General features: G+C 45.9%; 2 long non-coding RNA genes across 2 annotated transcripts; both read right to left on the bottom strand.

Annotated features, from left to right (window-relative positions):
- Positions 1 to 275: 275 nt before the first annotated feature.
- LOC135523718 (uncharacterized) lies at positions 276 to 6842 on the bottom strand. The gene is made up of 3 exons (XR_010452862.1): positions 6516 to 6842; positions 6302 to 6416; positions 276 to 1755 (listed from the first exon to the last, which is right to left on the bottom strand). It is a non-coding gene; the product is annotated as an uncharacterized LOC135523718 (long non-coding RNA).
- Positions 6843 to 7077: 235 nt separating this feature from the next.
- On the bottom strand, positions 7078 to 12908 carry LOC135525145 (uncharacterized). The gene is made up of 3 exons (XR_010453079.1): positions 12826 to 12908; positions 7276 to 7471; positions 7078 to 7197 (listed from the first exon to the last, which is right to left on the bottom strand). It is a non-coding gene; the product is annotated as an uncharacterized LOC135525145 (long non-coding RNA).
- Positions 12909 to 12916: the final 8 nt, after the last annotated feature.

The following is a 12916-nucleotide window of genomic DNA, read 5'->3' as shown; positions in this document are numbered from 1 at the left end:
CTAGCAGTAAAACACAGAAATCGTTACAATCGTTTTTCCGCCATTTATTTTTGACATCGTGAATTTGACAAACACTTCAAATATTTCGTACACACACACACGCACACTCATTAGGCTCCCAGAATAGGTAATATTACATACAAGCAGGGGCGACCCAATAGGTTATATTACAAGCAGGGGCGACCCATCATTTTGAGCCCCACCTGTTTAGCCATATATATATATATATATATATATATATATATATATATATATATATATATATATATATATAGTACCAGTCAAAAGATTGTATACACCTACTCATTCAAGGGTTTTTCTTTATTTTACTATTTTCTACATTGTAGAATAATAGTGAAGACATCAAAACTATGAAATAACACACGGAATCATGTAGTAACCAAAAAAGCGTTAAACAATCAATATATATTTTATATTTGAGATTCTTCAGTAGCCACCCTTTGCCTTGATGACAGCTTTGCACACTCTTGGCATTCCCTGTAACACACAGCATTGAGATTGCCTGCAATGACAACAAGCTCAGAATTCTAAGTCGGGAACTCAGGCCTCTTTCTAGAGCTCCAACCTGAAGATCACTAACATCATGAGTTTCCAGTTGTATTGAAAGCACCATAAATCCAGAGAATGACAAAGTTTGATGACAAAATTTGCCCACAAAGGACCGCTGTGCCACCTTCCTGTTCAAGTGAGAACAACAAGGTGAATCCAAAAATTGTATGCTGCTGCATAAATGAGGTAATATGCCAGGGAGATATGTATACTGTAGCTAAGACATTAATACTAAGTGTATGTTGTGTAGTAAGCTGTTAGTAGCCCATGTGCCTCACCCTATTAATTTGGTCCCTTTTGGCTTCATAATTTAGCCTACTGTTCTGACTTGGTGGTGCACATGTAGCCTAAGCCTGTTTTAGAGAAATGCCATCGTTGAATATTGTAAGAGCTTTCATGTCAGAGTCATGTGTTTAGGTGGCAGGGAAGTCAGACGCAGGAGAATCAAACTGAGTGTAATGGAGTTATTAAATAACAATAAACAAAACATACTCCAAACACTAAATGTAACAATAAACAAAGTGGGTACGAGGACCCGTCACGCACCAATACAAAAGCAACACAACACTGAATAACGAACAATCTCTGATAAAGACTTGAGGGGAAACAGAAACAGAGGGTTAAATACACAACATGTCATGAATGGGATTGAAACCAAATAAAATACAATTTTATTTGTCACATACACATGGTTAGCAGATGTTAATGCGAGTGTAGCGAAATGCTTGTGCACCAGGTGTGTGGGAAGACAAGACAAAACCAATGGAAAATGAAAAATGAATCAATGATGGCTAGAAGACCGGTGACGTCGACCACTGAGCACCGCCCGAACAAGGCAAGGCTTCGACTTCGGCAGAAGTCGTGACAGTACCCCCCCTGAAGCGCGGCTCCAGCTGCGCGTCGACACCGGCCTCGGGGACAACCCGGAGGGTGAGCTGCAGGGCGATCCGGATGGAGACGGTGGAATTCTTGCAGCATGGAAGGATCTATTACGTCCTCAACCGGAACCCAGCATCTCTCCTCCGGACCGTACCCCTCCCAGTCCACGAGGTACTGAAGGCCCCTCGCCCGACGTCTCGAATCCAAGATGGATCGAACGGAGTACGTCGGGACCCCTCGATGTCCAGAGGGGGCGGAGTAACATCCCGCACTTCAGACTCTTGGAGCGGGCCAGCCACCAAAAGCCTGAGGAGAGACACATGGAACGAGGGGTTAATACGGTAATTAGTGGGTATCTGTAACCTATAACATACCTCGTTCACTCTCCTCAAGACTTTAAACGGTCCCACAAACCGCGGACCTAGCTTCCCGGCAGGGCAGGCGGAGGGGCAGGTTTCGGGTTGAGAGCCAGACCCTGTTCCCTGGTGCGAACACCGGGGCCTCACTGCGGTGACTGTCTGAGCCAACTTTCTGGCGCAGTATGGTGCGCTGAAGGTTGACGTGGACGGCCTCCCAGGTTTGCTCCGCGCGCCGGAACCAATTGTCCACCGCAGGAGCCTCGGTCTGACTCTGATGCCAAGGAGCCAGAACCGGCTGATACCCTAATGCACATTGAAAGGGATAAAGGTTAGTGGAGGAGTGGCGTAGCGAGTTCTGGGCATCCTGGTTAACTCTCTCCACCTGCCCATTACTCTCGGGGTGAAAACCTGAGGTAAGGCTGACCGAGAACCCCAGACGTTCCATGAACGCCTTCCAGACCCTTGATGTGAACTGCGGACCCCGATAAGACATTATATCCTCAGGCACCCCATAGTGCCGGAAAACATGTGTAAACAGGACCTCCGCAGTTTGTAAGGCCGTAGGGAGACCGGGCAAAGGGAGGAGACGACAGGACTTAGAAAAACGATCCACAACGACCAGGATCGTGGTGTTACCCTGTGAAGGTAGAAGATCAGTTAAAAAATGCACCAACTGGTGCGACCACGGCCGTTGTGGAACGGGTAAGGGTTGTAACTTACCTCTGTGCAGGTGTCTAGGAGCCTTGCACTGGGCGCACACTGAGCAGAAGGAAACGTAAATCCTCACGACCTTAGCTAAAGTGGGCCACCAGTACCTGCCATCAAGACAGCGCACTGTCCGACTTATCCCAGGATGACCAGAGGAGGGTGACGTGTGGGCCCAATAGATCAGTCGGTCGCGGACAGCAGACGGAACATACAGATGCCCAGCTGGACACTGAGGGGGAGAGGGCTCTGCATGTGACGCCCGCTCAATGTCCGCGTCCAGCTCCCACACTACCGGCACCACCAAACAAGAAGCTGGGTGTATGGGAGCGGGATCCATGGACCGCTCCTCTGTGTCATAACGTTCTGGGAGCCTGGTCTGTAAGAGAGGGTAAACACAAAATGAGTGAAAAACATGGCCCACCTTGCCTGACGAGGATTCAGTCTCCTCACTTCCCGGATGTTCTCCAGATTGCGATGGTCAGTCCAGATGAGAAAAGGGTGTTTAGCCCCCTCAAGCCAATATCTCCACGCCTTCAAGGCTTTTACGACAGCCAACAGCTCCCGGTCCCCCACATCATAGTTTCGTTCCGCCGGGCTGAGCTTCTTCAAAAAGAAGGCACAGGGGCGGGGCTTCAGTGGCGTACCTGAGCGCTGAGAGAGCACTCCTCCTATCCCAGCTTCGAATGCGTCTACCTCCACTATGAATGGCAAAGAGGGATCCAGATGAGCCAACACAGGAACCGAGGTAAACAGAGCATTCAGGTGCCTAAAAGCCCTATTCGCCTCAGCCGACCACTGCAAGCGCACCGGGCCCCCCTTTAGTAGTGAGGTAATGGGAGCAGCAACCTGACCAAAACCCAGGATTAACCTCCGGTAGTAGTTGGCAAACCCTAAGAATCGCTGCACCTACTTTACCATGGTGGGAGTCGGCCAATTACTCACGGCTGCAATGCGGTAGCTCTCCATCTCCACTCCTGACGTGGAAATCAGATGCCATAGGAAGAGACAGATTGTTGGAAGAACAAGCATTTCTGCACTTTGCGCACAAGGGACACATGCTCGGCACATGTAGCGTAGTATATCAGGATATCATCGATATACACCACTACACCCTGCCCGTGCAGGTCTCTGAAAATCTCGTCTACAAATGATTGGAAGACTGATGGAGCATTCATCAACCCATATGGCATGATGAGGTACTCATAATGACCTGAGGTGGTGCTAAATGCCGTCTTCCACTCGTCTCCCTTCCGAAAACGCTCCAGGTTGTCCACACTCCTGAGATCCAGTTTAGTGAAGAAGTGTGCCCCGTGCATTGACTCAATCGCTGTAGTGATAAGGTCTAGCGGGTAACTATCTCACTGTGATTTTATTGAGACCTCGATAATCAATGCACGGGCGCAAACCGCCATCCTTCTTCTTCACAAAAAAGAAACTTGAGGAGACGGGTGAAATGGAGGGCTGAATGTACCCCTGACGCAGGGATTCGGAGACATACTGTATGTCTCCATAGCCACCATCCCGCGAGAGCTCTCTGTGGCCAAGAAACAGTGGAGTTATGACAATCTAACCAGGGTAGGCCTAGCACCACAGAATACGCAGGAGAATCAATAAGGAAAATACTAATCTTTTCCTTGTGACCCCCCTGCGTTACCATACACAAAGGAGAAGTGGCCTCCCTGATAAACCCTGACCCTAATGGTCGACTATCTAAGGCATGAACAGGGAAAGGCATATCCACAGGAACAATGGGGATCCCTAAACTATGAGCTAAACTTTTATTAATGAAATTCCCAGCCGCGCCTGAATCTACCAGCGCCTTATACTGGGAACGTGGGGAAAATTCAGGAAAAGTGACAGAGACAAACATATGTGCAACAGAGGGCTCTGGATGAGAATGGTGCCTACTCACCTGGGGTGATGCCAGAGTGCCCTGCCTGCTGCCTTGATTCCCAGAGGAACCAACCCGACACCGACCAGCAGTGTGACCTCTGGGACCACATATGGTGCTCGAGCGGGAACCCCCTCCGGTCTCCCTGCACACCATCCCTCCCAACTCCATGGGTACAGGAGAGAGGGTGCGGGAAGATGGAACAACCAGACGCCGATCTAGACGTCCACGAGTAGCCAGCATGTTGTCCAGCTTGATGGACATGTCCACCAGCTGGTCGAAGGTGAGGGTGGTGTCTCTACAGGCCAGCTCCCGACGGATGTCCTCGCGTAGACTACAGCGGTAATGGTCGATCAGAGCCCTGTTGCTCCATCCAGCGCCGGCAACCAGGGTCCTAAACTCCAGAGCAAACTCCTGTGCGCTCCTCGTCTCCTGCCTCAGATGGTAGAGGCGCTCACCCGCCGCTCTGCCTTCGGGTGGGTGGTCGAATACTGTCCTGAAATGGCAGTGAACTCCTCAAAATGGTCCAACGCCGCATCCTCGTCTCCACACACAGCGCTGCCCCACTCCAGGGCTTTCCCGGTGAGGCAGGAGACGTGGGCGTAACTCTTCTCACGGTCCGATGGAGCTTGGTGGACCGTGGCCAAATACAAGCTTAGTTTGAGGAGAAAACCCTGGCAGCCGGCAGTATCTCCGTCGAACCCTTAAGTAGGGATAAATGGATCTGCTGGGTTCAGGTGGGGAAAGGGAGCTCAGAGGAGACCCCGGTTGTGCTGGTGGAGGTGCTGGAAAAACTCCCTGTCTCTCCCAGCAGTCCATATTCTGGACAACGCGATCCATAGCAGCGCTCAGATTGTCAATCATCTCCGTGTGTTCCATGACGCGCTCCTCCACCTCCATGGCCGGGGTACCTTCTCCTGCTGACTTCATTTTTTGGTCAGAGATTCTGTCAGAGTCGTGTGTATAGGTGGCAGGGAAGTCAGGCTTAGGAGAATCAAACTGAGTGTAATGGAGTTATTAAATAACAATAAATGAAACATACTCCAAACACTAAATGTAACAATAAACAAAGTGGGTACGAGGACCCGTCGCGCACCAATACAAAAACAACACAACACTGAATAACGAACCATCTCTGACAAAGACATGAGGGGAAACAGAGAGTTAAATACACAACAGGTAATGAATGGGATTGAAACCAGGTGTGTAGGAAGACAAGACAAAACCAATAGAAAATGAAAAATGGATCAATGATGGCTAGAAGACCGGTGACGTCGACCGCCGAACACCGTCCGAACAAGGAGAGGCTTTGACTTCGGCAGAAGTCGTGATATTTCATTGTCTGCTTATATGCCCCCTTTATTTATCCTACGGTTCTGACTTGGTGTACAGGGAGAATACTGTAAGAACGACCCATGTTCTGAATTCTGTTGCTGTACATTTCAAAAGTGCTGAACAAATAGTGCATCCTTCAGACTGTCCAGTGCATGGACATCTTAGGCCAGTGTGAACTTGCCCCACCAAGATTTACATCCTAAAATCACCACTGCATACAAGTTTTGCTCAAAGTAGCCAACTAAAGTAATGTAGTTAACTTTATCATGGGCACAGTGGGAATTTAAATCTGTGAGGTTCAAAATATATCTTAACCCTGTGTCTTACTTGCTGCCTGTACATGACATTGTTGAAAAACAAGTGAACAAGGAATAAAGATCATACAAACAATAGGCTCCTATAATAGGTTATATTACATTCAAGTTTTGCTCAAAGCAGCCAACTAAAGTAATTTAGTTCATGTAAATTCAATCAAAAAGGCTGGTCTGAATTCACATTGTATTCTATCATGGGTACAGTGGGAATTTATATCTGGGATGTTTAAATGATGTCTTATCACCAGAGTGAGAGAGTACAGTACATCACCGCCAGCAGATCTCCCTGCTGAGGGTGTCGTTGATCATGCACGGCTTCTCGAGGGGTGAGACTGATGTTCCGTATGTCACGCCTCATGTCTAAAACATGGGGAAAAGGGAACATAAAGTCAACATGTTGATGCATCTACAAATTCAATGTTTTACACAATATTGTATAATATTTGATGAGTTACTGACCTGTCCGTCCACAGGCTCGATGTGCTGTAGTCTCCAAATCAAATCAAAAATCGAATCAAATTATGTTTGTCACATACGCCGGGTGGCCATTTGATGAATTGTTCAGCAGTATTATGGCTTGGGGGTAAGAGCCTTTTGGACCTCGACTTGGCACTCTGGTACCGCTTGCCGTGCGTTAGCAAAGGGAACAGTCTATGACTTGGGTGACTTGGGAGTCTTTGACAATTTTTGGGCCTTCCTCTGACACCGCCTGGTATAACTGGATGCTCGATTCACACTGGCCTAAGATGTCCATGTACAGGATGGTCTGAAGGATGCCCTCCTGGTAGACTGGAAAACAAAGAGACATTTGGTCAGTGGTAGGTCTTTTTCAATGCTGTATCACCATCTTTATCTTGACAGAAAACGCATTGTTTATCATAACACAAACACAGCTTGGACAATGTGACAAGTGGTCCATCAACACCCAATCTTAAATCATTGGAACCATACACAAACATACTCTGCAGATAAATATACACATGAATTGTTGTATCACATTTGATGAGTTACTGACCTGTCTGTCCACAGGCTCGATCTGCTGTAGTCTCTACAACTGGATGCTTGCACTCAGATCATACTGGTACAGGATGTCATCACACTGGCACAGGATATCCATGCACCGGATAGTCTGAGGAATGCACTGGTAGGTATTTTTCAATGCTGTATCATCATCTTTATCTGGACAGAAAATGCATTGTTTATCATAACACAAACCCACCTCGGACAACGTGGCAAGTGGTCCCTCAACATGCCTCAAAGTTTCTTCTTGTTTCCCAATCAACAGTCTGGATCTTCCTCTTCTGCCATGGTGGATGAGCTACCTTTTCTCGTAAAAATAGGGCCATTTCTCTTTCCCAACGGAAAATAGCAGCTGCAGACCCAGACTGTTGTCATTTGGTTTCCAGTTCGCCCATCTGAAAGACAAAAATAAGTACATTTTACTAGCTAGCTAGGTTGATTACTAAAATGATAACATTTGTTTTTAAATACTATAATCAACAGACTTGACTATAGTCATTTTAAAATAGACTGGGCTTTGGTCTATCTGCAGATCTAAAATACTACTATGTGGATGGGATATTTCTGATGGGATGGAGGAATTATCTGGAATGCTCAACTAGACGATCAGGACAGTCTAGGGTACCTTTTGCCGGAAGAGGTAAAGTATTGCAATGAGCTATATGGCTGTACTTATGATTCTAATTCTCAAGAGGAAAGTTAAACCCTCAGCCGTAAGGTCACTGAGGAGGACCAACAGTGGTAGGGGGATATTCTGAAAGGGACTGACATGCAGAGATGGAACACAAGGATTTTGGGCAATGCCCAGCAGACCACAATTTGTATTAGCCTGGGTAACATTCTGGTCCTACATCTGTGGAATGTGATGTTTGTAAAGGCAAAATTTCCCTGCTGTGTCAGGCTAGTTTGGCACATTTTCTACTAGCCCAGTCTGAAAAGTATTAGCCTCGGGCTAGCTTAATTTCCATTGCTGCTGACATGTATAACTGACTTCACAGGTCATTTGATTAGTCATGTACAACGGATGCACTTGTGGAACAAAACTGTTTCTGTTTTTGTATGGGGAAAACATTGAGCCCACAAATCCTTTGTGAGCTAGCTAGCCAACTTTAGCTAATGTAGCTAACGAGGTCAATCAAAGTGCCTTACTAGCCATCCCACCAGGGGATATCTAGCTAGCTAGCTAGTTAACATTAGCTCACTGTTCATGTAGTCAGATTTTTCAAAGTGGTGACATGCTAGCTAACCAACTATCCTTGCCATTGGGCCGGTGTTGTGCCGAAAAGCTCCCACCTGCCAGAATTCTCCCCCTGCCCCCTTCACGTGAACGCACTCGATTATTCGATGCTGCAACTTGCTTGCTCGTAGAGATTTCTGACCGTGTTAGCCTGCGTATCATTTTATTTTTTTATGTCGGTTTGATCGCGGGGAGTTTTCAATCTAACCAAGTATTTGTAGTTGTCCACATATGCTAAGTCAGAACCGTCCAGAGTAGTGATGCTGGACGGGCGGGCAGGTGCGAGCAACGATCGGTTGAAGAGCATGCATTTAGTTTTACTTGCATTTAAGAGCATTGAAGCTTGTCTGGAGGTTAGTTAAGGTGCTTGCCTACGGAGCTGTGAGGGGAACGGCACCGCAGTACCTCCAGGCTCTGATCAGGCCCTACACCCAAACAAGGGCACTGCGTTCATCCACCTCTGGCCTGCTCGCCTCCCTACCACTGAGGAAGTACAGTTCCCGCTCAGCCCAGTCAAAACTGTTCGCTGCTCTGGCCCCCCAATGGTGGAACAAACTCCCTCACGACGCCAGGACAGCGGAGTCAATCACCACCTTCCGGAGACACCTGAAACCCCACCTCTTTAAGGAATACCTAGGATAGGATAAAGTAATCCTTCTCACCCCCCCCCTTAAATGATTTAGATGCACTATTGTAAAGTGGCTGTTCCACTGGATGTCATAAGGTGAATTCACCAATTTGTAAGTCGCTCTGGATAAGAGCGTCTGCCAAATGACTTAAATGTAATGTAAATGTAACACAGTGTCCAAAGAAGGGCCAGAAGTATACAGAATGGTGTCGTCTGCGTAGAGGTGGATCAGAGAATCACCAGCAGCAAGAGCGACATCATTGATGTATACAGAGAAAAGAGTCGACTCAAGAATTGAACCCTGTGGCACCCCCATAGAGACTGCCAGAGGTCCGGACAACAGGCTCTCCGATTTGACACACTGAACTCTGTCTGAGAAGTAGTTGGTGAACCAGGCGAGGCAGTCATTTGAGAAACCAAGGCTGTTGACTCTGCCGATAAGAATGTGGTGATTGACATAGTCGAAAGTCTTGGCCAGGTCGCCCTCTGACGACTGTGACCACGCTTTCCGAAGTGAGTAAGACCTTTAACATTCACACGGCCAGTCTATCAAATAATTGGCATACACATTACTCTTACAGAATATCAACGTGGGCAAGGATTTTGGACATTTTATCAAAGTCTCCTGGATGACAAATTGTTTTTAACGAAGATAGAAGTACACGATACAGTGCATTATTCTGAAAGTCTGAAAGTATTCAGATCCCTTCCCTTTTTCCACATTTTGTTCTGTTACAGCCTTACTCTAAAATGGTTTAAATTAAAAAATATCTCATTAATCTACACACAATACCTCATATTGACAGAGCAAAAACAGAAATACCTTATTTGCATAAGAATTCAGATCCTTTGTTATGAGACTGAACTTTGGGCTCGGGTGCATCCTGTTTCCATTGATCATCATTTAGATGTTTCTACAACTTGATTGGAGTCCACCTGTGGCCAATTCAATTGATTGGACATGATTTGGAAAGGCACACACCCGTCGATATAAGGTCCCACAGTTGACAGTGCATGTCAGAGCAAAAACCAAGCCATGAGGTCAAAGGAATTGTCTGTAGAGCTCCGAGACAAGATTGTGTCGAGAGACAGGATTGTGTCGAGGCACAGATCTGGGGAAGGGTACCAAAATATTTCTGCATCATTGAAGGTCCCCAAGAACACAGTGGCCTCCATCATTCTTAAATGGAAGAAGTTTGGAACCACCAAGACTCTTCCTAGAGCTGGCCTTCCGAAACCAAACTGAGCAAACGAGGGATAAGGACCTTGGTCAGGGAAGTGACCAAGAACCCAATAGTCACTCTGACAGAGTTAATCTCTGCAGCAGTACACCAATCAAGCCTTTATGGTAGAGTGGCCAGACGGAAGCTACTTCTCAGTAAAAGGCACATGACAGGCCACTTGGAGTTTGCCAAAAGGCACCTGAAGACTCTCAGACCATGAGAAAAAAGATTATCTGGTCTGATGAAACCAAGGTTGAACTCTGTGGCCTGAAGGCCAAGCGTCACATCTGGAGAAACCTGGCACCATCCCTACTGTGAAGAATGGTGGTGGCAGCATCATGCTGTGGGGATGTGTTTCAGTGGCAGGGACTGGAAGACTAGTCAGGATAGAAGGAAAAGGTTCGCCTTCCAACAGGACAATGACCCTAAGCACACAGCCAAGACAATACAGGAGTGGCTTTGGGACAAATCTCTGAATGTCCTTGAGTGGCCAAGCCAGAGCCCAGACTTGAAACCGATTGAACATCTTTGTAGAGACCTGAAAATAGCTGTGCAGCGACACTCCCCATCCAACCTGACTGAGCTTGAGAGGACCCGCAGAGAAGAATGGGAGAAACTCCCCAAATACAGGTTTGCCAAGCTTGTAGTGTCATACCCATGAAGACTCGAGGCTGTAATCGCTGCCAAAGGTGCTTCAACAAAGTACTGAGTAAAGGTTCTGAATACTTATGTAAATGTGATATTTCCGTTTTAAATGTTTTTTCTTTGTCATTATGGGGTATTGTGTGTAGATTGATAAGAAATAAAAAAAAAAATTTAATCCATTTTAGAATAAGGCTGCAACGTAACAAAATGTGGAAATAGTCAAGGGGTCTGAATACTTGTCTTGTCCGTTTATTCTGTTTATTGTGACAGCACTATTTTACTGAGTCAAATGTCTTTCCATGCATATGTATTTAGTGAATAAAGGTGATTCTGATTTAACTGCCGAAAATTCTGTTATCAAGTAATTTCCTTAATGTGAAATTTCACAAATGTTTTAAAACTTTGTGTCCTGCTAAACACGCCGTCCACCATGGCAACATGCACTCCCTGCACGTATTACTTACCGTCATTGACAACCACAAAGTATTTCTGGCCAATAGTCACATCAAATAGAATTTGGCCACACCCCTTCTTGTGCAGCTGGCAGCGAGCCAGTAGAAACCGTAAGTACTGTACACAATACACAAGTATATTTATCACCACTCTGTTACCATCTGGCAAACGGTATTGGAGTATCGGGTCTCGGACCAACAGCCCCCGTGACAGCTTCTACCACAAGGCGATCAGACATCAGACTGTTGAACACCTAACCCTAGCTGTCTATCAGCTCAGACCTGCACCTTAGAGACTATTTGCACTGACTCTCCACACATCCATCTCTCTTACACACACACACACACACGCGCGCGCTTACATAAACACACAATCGACACTGCTGTTCTATTTATATACTCATTCAACTGCATGAGGGTCATTCCATGAAGAGTGCCTTTTGCCCCTTCGATATTTGAAGTAGAAATTGCCAACCAATATTGAATTTCAAGCCTCTTTTATGAAACAAAGTGTCCTTTAATATAGAACACATGGAGAATTAAATATGAATTATACTTGCTAAAGTGCCAAGATTCAGCATTTTGACATCCCTCAATGTACCCTCTGTGACTTCTAGGAGGATTTTAACTCACTTAATCCCAACATTTGTCCAAGTTTTCGCCAGAATTGTAAAGCAATACTTCTTACAAAAACAAGTAGTGATGAAGTCAATCTCTTGTCTACTTTGAGCAATGAGAGATTTACATGCATATTATTAATGTTAGCGCTCAGTGTACATTTAAGGGCCAGCCGTGCTGACCTGTTCTGGGCCAATTGCAATTTTCCTAAACCCTCTTTGTGGCACCTGACCGCATGACTGAACAGTAGTCCAGGTGTGACAAAACTAGGGCCTGTCGGACCTGACTTGTTGATAGTGCTGTTAAGAAGGCAGAGCTGCGCTTTATTATGGACAGACTTCTCCCCATCTTTGTTACTGTTGCATCAACATGTTTTGACCATGACAGTTTACAATCCAGAGTTACTCCAAGCAGTTTAGTCACCTCAACTTGCTCGATTTCCACATCATTCATTTCAAGATTTCGTTGAGGTTTAGGGTTTAGTGAATGATTAGTCCCAAATACAATGCTTTTAGTTTTTGAAATATTTATGACTAACTTATTTCTTGCCACCCATACTGAAACTAACTGCTGCTCTTTAAGTGTTGCAGTAATTTAACTCGCTGTAGGAGCTGATCTGTAATGTGTTGAGTCATCCGCATACTGTACATAGACACACTGGCTTTACTGAAAGCAGGTAAATTACCACCGTCCATCTTGGTTATGAACACAGCATTAGTGAGCCACGTAGTGAAAGTCAAAATTAAAAACAACTGTTTGTGTCGGTTTGTTATCGCAATTTTTACCTGAAGTTCTCTTCTCTAAGGTTATCTACATTTCAAAAGACTGCAATGCATGATTCTGCAGCTAAACTTTCTAGCCCAAGTTGAGCTACAGTAGTTAGCCCCATGAAAGGGTGGGTCCCTGGCGGCAACAAGTTAGCAATCTTCCAGCGAAGTAAACCTACCACCACTGGTGTTATGGACGTCTCCGTCTGTTGTGTTGGCATGGTAAGGTAAAAACTGAAATATTATTGCTTTTGGAACCCCCTATGAAAT

Source organism: Oncorhynchus masou, chromosome 31 (assembly GCF_036934945.1).
Source record: "Oncorhynchus masou masou isolate Uvic2021 chromosome 31, UVic_Omas_1.1, whole genome shotgun sequence".
NCBI lineage: Eukaryota > Metazoa > Chordata > Actinopteri > Salmoniformes > Salmonidae > Oncorhynchus > Oncorhynchus masou.
The sequence above is the reverse complement of the archived record's forward strand: the minus strand, read 5'-3'. Positions and strand labels throughout refer to the sequence as shown.